Below are 8,524 nucleotides of genomic sequence, written 5' to 3' on the forward strand. Positions count from 1 at the left end.
ATCTCTTCTTTACCCTCCCCACAATCACACAATACAAGGGTGTTTGAGCCTAGGCACATGTGTTTGTCATTGCAAAGGGGTGGCCCTTGAAAGAAAAATACTTGGCTTTGTTGGGTCTTGAGCAGGATACAGACTTGACATCTTGAGCTGGGAGTGGAGGTTCAAGGTAAGTACCCTTGTACTTAAGGCCTCATCCCCATACATGATTAAAGCAGGTTTGGCTAGTGGACTAAACCAGTGGCCTTAGCCTCCACTACACACTCATTTCAAGTCAGGGAGGAAAGATACGTTGTGAGGTGGGAACAGAGAAAAGGCATAAAGGGGCAACAAAAGGTGAAATACATACTTTGATAAAACCACTATTTTGAACTACCAGACCCTGCTTGCGTTAATCTCATGGATTGATAGCTTCGGATTCCTAGCTGGTGACCATGCCTTCAAAGTACCTCTGCAGGAGATGTTGTAACGTTCATACCCTAGTTTGCACGTGACTTAGTGTTTTCTCCCTTGTTTCAGTCTGTATAGCGTGGAATGTCAAATGTGAGGTGCCTGGTCACTATGTCAGGCCTCGACTGGCTGTGGCCACAAAGGAGAACCCCTAGTTGTGAAAGGGCGAGTAAGGGACAGGTAAGGGGTGAGGAGGAGAATGGAGGATCTGCCAGGATGGCTGGAATGCTAGGGATTCTCTGTTCTCTATCCCCAGTGGGCTTAGAAGAAGGGCTCCCCTCTGAGTCATCTTTGTGGAGTTCTGAATTGTAAAACTAAGAGCTGGAGTCCTGTAGCTCAGTTCTAGGTTCCAGAAATGTCTAGATTTTTATAGCACAGAGTTTTTTTTTATAACATTCTGATTCATAGTCTCCGATTCAAGTGAAAAACTCCAGTCTGAGCATTAACTATGTAAGCAGAGGCCTTTCTGGCTGTTGGAAGGCCTCACTTGTCAAGAATGACCCAAATGAGGGCTTTGGTTTAGTAATTTGAACAGTATCTTTTCCAAGAACCACCTCGAATAAAAAGGGGGCAAGGTAGGAATGCTTTTAATGCTGCCAGAGTTGAATTAAGGAGTGAAAATTAGAGAAAGCTAAGAGGTTTCCCCAAAACCACTGACTAAAAGGGAGCAACCACTGGTTGTGCAGGACCTGGGTTACAAACAGTAGATACAGTTATCCTTGAATAAAGCAGGATCCACCCTTCCTGGAAGAGAAGCCAATAAATGATGACTGATTCTTTTCACACACCTTTCTAGATGATCTTAGGTCCTGAATTAGGGAGGAGAAATTAAACTCTTTTCTAGAGCAGGGACGGACAAAATATGAGTCATGATTCAAATATGACTCATGAGTCAAATTTAACTTGCTGGTTTTTTGGACAGTCCACAAGCTAGGAATGTTTTTTATGTTTGTAAATGGTTGAGTAAAATTTAAAAGATGAATATTTTATGACATAAAAATAACTAATCTTTCTCGACATTACTGGACTAGGCACTCACAATATTTTCAACTCAGAAAAGCAACAGTCATATTAGAAAAAAATTGTTTAATCATCACAGCAGAATTTCTTAAAAAATATAAAAAATGAAAATAAGGCTGAAGTGACAGTAATTTTTGAGTGGCACATTTGTTAGCTAAATAAGGAAAACTAGTTACTCTAGTGGGTTAATTAAATTCTGCTTGATTGCAGCAACTGAAGGAATGTGTCCAGGAAGAATACATTTGTTTAAGACTATTAGCCTCTTGGGGAGAATAATTAACCAAAGAGTTGATATTGGGAGCAACAGTAATAGTGAAAAGTAAGGGCACATAATTTCTTTGGTTTTTCTTGGTTCTTGAGTCCAAAAGATGTTACTGATACCACTAAGCTGTTTTTCATTCCAGCAGTCAACACTAAGTTTAAAGTGACAATAGAATTAGCCTCTATGAATAGTCTGCATGCTAAAACTAAAAAGGGACTATTTCAAGGAATTTGAGAAAAATTAATCAGTAAACATGAAGTGGAATCTACCATGATGCATTACAACTTACAGTGATAAAAATATGTGTGAAGCAGAAAAAAACTTAGCTGTACAAATTTACAGAGCTTGTGACAATGTAATGTTTATAGATTATTTGTGGAATTATTCAGTAGCAGGTGCTTTGCAGAAAATACTTGAGTCTCCCACGTGTTGCTGAACCAGTAGTGTCAATGGTGAGCTTCATTTGTTCTTGTGGGCTTAACCTTTACCAGTTCTGTGAATTATTGTCAGAAATAGAAGCTGAACCTTCTCTCTTACCCTACCGCATATCTGTTTGATGACTCAGCAGTGGTAACGTGATTTTATTGTGATTTAAAAAAATTTTAGGGCTAAAATTGAATTTTTTTTTTTTTTTAATGAGCAGAACCAGTGTTCCACTATAATGGAACACTGAATGGTTTTGGAAATTAGATTTTGAGGCAGACTTCATAAGTTTCTTAATGAATTCAACCTAAAGTTGCCAGGCAAAACATCAATTATATGCATATCTTATATTGTGGTAAAGTCAGTTTGATGACAGCCAATGTTGCTTGAATTTTAAGTAATATCAAACTTCCCACGCTCTCAGATGTTAAAATGCAAAGCAAGATCTCCACTCCTTTACAGATTTGCACTGTATTTATTTTAAAGCTAAAACTAGGAGCATTTTTTGGACCTCCATGCAAGTACTAAGGAGATTTTCATATTTAAAAATCTAGTTATGCAGTTGAAGAGCTTTCACCTTCAATTGGAGGTGATTAATGTATTTAAAAAAGGCAAATATCAAGAGAAGAATCTAATAGAATTCTCTACATGCTTTCTGAATGATGAATATGCTCAGCTAAAATAATATGCTTGTGGACTGGCATCAGTATTTGTCAGTAACTGTGTGAAAGGATGTTTTCAGAGATGAAATATGTAAAATCTCATATGGGTCAGTATGAACAGATGAGCATTTGTAAGTGGTTTTGATGATAAGGAGCTCTAACTCTGAATCTCAATTAAGCAAGATGTTGTCTCCCCAAAAAGAATTCAATCTTTCTCATTAGACTTGTATTACAAAAAAAAATTGTACTCATATTTTGAATTTTATAAAATATTTCTGGAAATTAATTTTTTCTCTTGGTATATAAGTACCTATGTAATATCTTTGATTTTGCCTCTTGGACCACAAAGACTAAAATACTCACTATCTGGCTCTTTACAGGAGGATTTTGTTGACCCATGCTCTAGAGGAATGTTCTTGGAATATTAGACTGAGAAGTAATTCTCCAAGTACATGGCAGAATATTATATTGAATACCTAGTCCTATGGAGAATCAGTTACAGCCTAAGGCTGGAGTTTTCCAAATATTTTCAATTCTTATTGATAGATCCTTTGTCTCAGAGACTTCTGAACATGGACAAGAACACCATTAACAATAAATGATTAATTTGTAAACATACACAATTTTAAAACCTAACTTTTTCAATTATTTAAATGACTGCAAGTTGACTACATTCCTTGAAGTAATTTAAACTGCAGTTCCAAATCATATATCTGATTCTTTTGGCTACTTTAAATAAGAGATAAAAAAATACATAAATACAATGATTCAAAAAATATTTCTAGCATTATGGTAAACCTAAAACATCAATACTGTGACTTTAAATCATTATTTCTGTATTAGATCCTGTATTTTCCAAGGATTATTGGTATACTACTTTTGATAGCTTCCTGGGCTTTTAGTAATATTTTGATTATTACCCAGGGTTTTATTAATATCATGTGATGTTGCAGGAACTGAGTATTAACAGTTAATTGTTGGTTGAGATGTTGGGTCTGCTTATAGGAGCATTAGAGGGAGTCCCCCCCTTTTTTTCAACAGTTACATCATGAGTTTTACCTGCTACCTCATGAGACCTTAAGTACTTGTCTTTCACAGAGATTTAACTTTTGAAACTTGGCATTGTATCAGAAATAATGCAATCTTTAAATTTCCCTTGGACAACCATACCTGAGCCATTGTCCTGTTACTGTATTTTATTGACCTGGTGTGTTGGCTTATGTTTTAAAAAACATATGCATTTCTTAATTTTATTATCATTAGTAGGACCATCTAGAAATTTTTTCTCTCAGGGGATGAGGAATGACTCTATAACTATCTCTGGAAGTTTAGCTAATCCTTCCTTTTAGAACACACACTTTGAACCCTTCTTTTCCTTAGTGTGTGTAATCACAGGCGATGGTTAATTGTTGCACTCTCTTCCTTCTGGCTACTATATGTGACCATTGGCTTCAGTTGTTCCTGGTTTGGGCACAGTATCTGCTTTCCCCGGTATTACTCATTTCACTCACTGTTCTCTTCCCTACATTTACTGTAATATCTAGGTAGAAATAACATATCTGTAATTTATAACAGGGGTCATATGTATCATTAGTAGAAGAAATAAGGTCCCTATATATTAATATTCTTCTATTCATTAAAATCTAGAATACATTCTATTATGTTTATCCTTTTGTATTACAACTACCATTATCAACACTTTACATTACTTTTTATCCTTTGAGTATCATTATGAACTTAGAACCTTTCACAGGTTTATTACAGTTAACCACAATAAAACTATTATTTGAAGTTCAAATTATCACAGTCTGGCTTGTGGGGTCCTTTGGAAGCCTCCTTTGTTCTGACATTCATGAAAACATCATTGCTTTTGGGAAACAGGATATTCCAGAACCTCCTGATTTTTTTCCTGCAGTAAAACATAGTCACACCCTCCTCCCAAGGAACTAGGAGTTCTTGTTCCTTATAGCAGGAAATTGTATTAGAGGCCAAAGTCTGGACACCAGCCGCAAGAGTGGCTGGTGGGTAAAAGCACAGCTGCTACAGGTGTTGCTGTGCTGTTTTTAGCAGGGACAGACATGGAAATGTCTACACGAATTCACATTGATATTTCTTATTTACCTTGTCATATTGCTATACCATACCTGTTTTTTTTTTTTTTTAAAGAAAATTCTGTATGTGATTTCATTGACCATTTGGCTTTTCTCCTATTTAACAGCATTCTAGAAGGTTAAGATAAAGGGAGACTGATGAAGCCTGGATGCATTGGTCACAAGTTGGTGATGGTTTTGGGGAAGAGATGTGATGTAAAGATCATGTAAGAGTCAATGATTTACTCATTTAAGCCTGTTAAGTGCCAGGCCTTATGCTAAGCTTTAATGATGATGTCTCTGCTCTATATAATCTATAATCTGGCAGTGGAGGTACTCATGTTACAAATAATTTTACATTTAACTGAAATGAGAATGTCAAATGAAACACACAGGTGTTCTGAGAATGTATTATAGGAGTGCTTAACCTAGTTTGAGTATTAGGGTATAGAAAGGCGGAAGCAAGGAAATAGCACTGGCAAGTGGGTATAAGGAGCAGTGAACCATGTTCAGAGGAACTTTCTGTGTTTTGAGACATTAAAAGGCCCACACGTGTATGAGAAGCTCACAGCTAACATCATAACTCAACAGTGAAAAGCTGAGAAAGCATTCCCTCTAAGATCAGGAACAAAACAAGGATGCCCACTCTTGCCACTTATATTCAACATAGTTTTGGAAATCCTAGCCACAGCAATCAGAGAAGAAAAATAAATAAAAGGAATCCAAATTGGGAAGGAATAAAACTGTTACTGTTTGCAAGTGACTTGATACCATACATAGACTATCCTAAAGACACTACAGAAAACTATTAGAGTTATCAGGGGATTCAGTAAAGTTGCAGGATACAAAATTAATATATAGAAATCTGTTGCGTTTCTATACACTAACAATGAACTATCAGAAAAAGGAATTTAAAAAACAATCCCATTTACCATCATATCAAAAAGCATAAAATACCTAGGAATGAACCTAAGGAAGCAAAAGATCTGTACTCTGAAAACTGTAAGATGTTGATGAAAGAAATTGAAGATGTCACAAACAGATGCAAAGATATACTGTGTTCTTGGATTGGAAGAATCAATATTGTTAAAAATATCCATACTGTCTAAGGCAATCTACAGATTCAGTGCAATCCCTGTCAAATTACCAATGGCATTTTTCACAGAACTAGAACAAAAAATTTTTAAATTTGTATGGATAAACAAAAGGCTCCAAATAGCCAAAACAATCTTGAGAAAGAAGAGTGGAGCTGAAAGAATCATGCTCCATGACTCCAGATGATACTACAAGCTACAGTAAAACAGTATGGTATTGGCACAAAAACAGACACATAGATCAATGGAGCAGGATAGAAAACTCAGAAATAAACTCATGCACCTATGGCCAATTAATCTATGACAAAGGAGGCAAGAACATACAATGGAGAAAAGACAGTGTCTTCAATAAGTAATACTGGGAAGACTGGACAGCTACATGTAAAAGAATGAAATTAGAACATTCTTTAACGTATACAAAAATAAAATGGATTAAAGACCTAAATATAAGACCAGATACTATAAAACTCCTAGAGGGGAATATAGGCAGAACACTCTTTGACATAAATTACAGTAATATTTTTTTTTTATCCATCCTCTAGAGTAAGGGACACAAGAGCAAAGATAAACAAATGGAACCTAATTAAACTTAAAAACTTTTGCATAGCAAAGGAAACCATAAACAAAATGAAAAGACAACCTACAGAATGGGAGAAAACATTTGCAAAGGATGCAACCAATAAGGGGTTAATTTCCAAAATATACAAATAGCTCATACAGCTCAATATTTAAAAAAAAACAACCCAATGAAAAAATGGGCAGAAAACTTAAATAGACAACTTCACTAATTATTAGAGAAATGCAAATCAAAACTACAGTGAGATATCACCTCACCAGTCAGAATGATCATCATCAAAAAGTCTATAAATAAATGCTGGAGAGGATATGGAGAAAAAGGAACACTATTGATGGGAATGTAAATTGGTGTAGCCACTATGGAAAACAGTATAGAGATTTCTTAAAAAACTAAAAATAGAGTTACCATATGATTCAGCAGTCCCACTCCTAAGCATGTATCTGGAAAAGATGAAAACTGAAAAAGATACATGCACCCCAATGTTCATAGCACTATTTACAATAGCCAAGACATGGGAGCAATCTAAATGTTTATCAACAGATGAATGGATAAAGAAGATGTGGTGTGTGTGTGTGTGGGGGGCACACACACAGACAATGGAATATTACTCAGCCATAAAAAATGAAATAATATCATTTGCAGCAACATAGATGGACCTAGAGATTACCTAGAGATTATCACACTAAGTGAAATAAGTCAGACAAAGACAAACATATGATATCACTTACATGTGGAATCTAAAAACAGGTACAAATGAACATATTTATACAATAGAGATGGACTAACATAGAAAACAAACCTGTGGTTACCATGGGGAAAGTGGTAAATTAGGGATTTGGGTTTAATAGATACACATTACTATATATAAAATATAAACAACAAGGACCTACTGTGTAGCACAGGGAACTATATTCACTATCTTATAGTAACCTATAATGAAAGTGGAAAATAATCTGAAGAAGTATATATGTATACATATGTGTATAATTAAATCACTTTGAAACATTGTGAAAGAACTATACTTAAATAGAAAAAAAAAAGACAGGAGATGAAATTGTAGCTCTTGAAGCCTTGCTGTTTTTAAAGAAATAATTTATTACTTTTTATTTCAAAGCTTTGCAAATCAATAAAAAAAAGAATCAAAGTTTGCCGACTGTGTTAGTTCAGACTAAGAATGCAAAAGAGGTGAGAATGTGCCACCATGGTGACAGCCAGTCACAGTGTCAGTGTTTGTCAGCAAATATACACTGACATTGTTTAAAACAACTTTCCCCAAACATGGATGATTGCCTCAGAGATGCTGCCTTCATTACCTGTGTTCTCACATTATATACTTGAGTCATTAGTGGGCAAGGCTTGGAATGGTCCAGAGGTTTTTTGGATGTGTTTGTTTTCCCCTGGGTCAGCTGCTATGAAAATGAATATCAGCTTTTTTCTTGAGGGTTTGAATCATGGGGTATGTTTTGCGGTATTCCATTCAGCCCCTCAGCACACTGCTTGTATAGTACAAGTGCTTGGTGCATTATCAGTTGATCTGTTAGTTTTGCTGTCATAGTTTTTTCATGTCCATGGACTGATCCTTGTATATAGTGATTTACTTGGTTGCTTCCTTCTTAACCCTGAGTTTTTGCTTTTGTCTGTTAAAAAATTACAGTCTGTGGGATGCAAGTTCAGGAGACGGTGTCAGAGGAAGAGACTGTTCTAGGTGTGTGGAGCAGTCAAATGAAGTATGAAATGTCTGAGAAATAACCTGGCTTTGAGAGAATTGATCATCTTTCAGAAGGGTTACCCAAAACCTCTCTTAAATTTATTTAAAGAATGGATCTTAACATCTTTCTCTGGAGTGGATAGAAAGCAGATAGGAGAGGTGAAAATTTGAAGGACCAGTGATATGGAAGCATCGGCAGGAATGTGAAAAACCTAGATGTATATTAATTTATCTCTGAAGA

Source organism: Camelus bactrianus, chromosome 30 (genome assembly GCF_048773025.1).
Source record: "Camelus bactrianus isolate YW-2024 breed Bactrian camel chromosome 30, ASM4877302v1, whole genome shotgun sequence".
NCBI lineage: Eukaryota > Metazoa > Chordata > Mammalia > Artiodactyla > Camelidae > Camelus > Camelus bactrianus.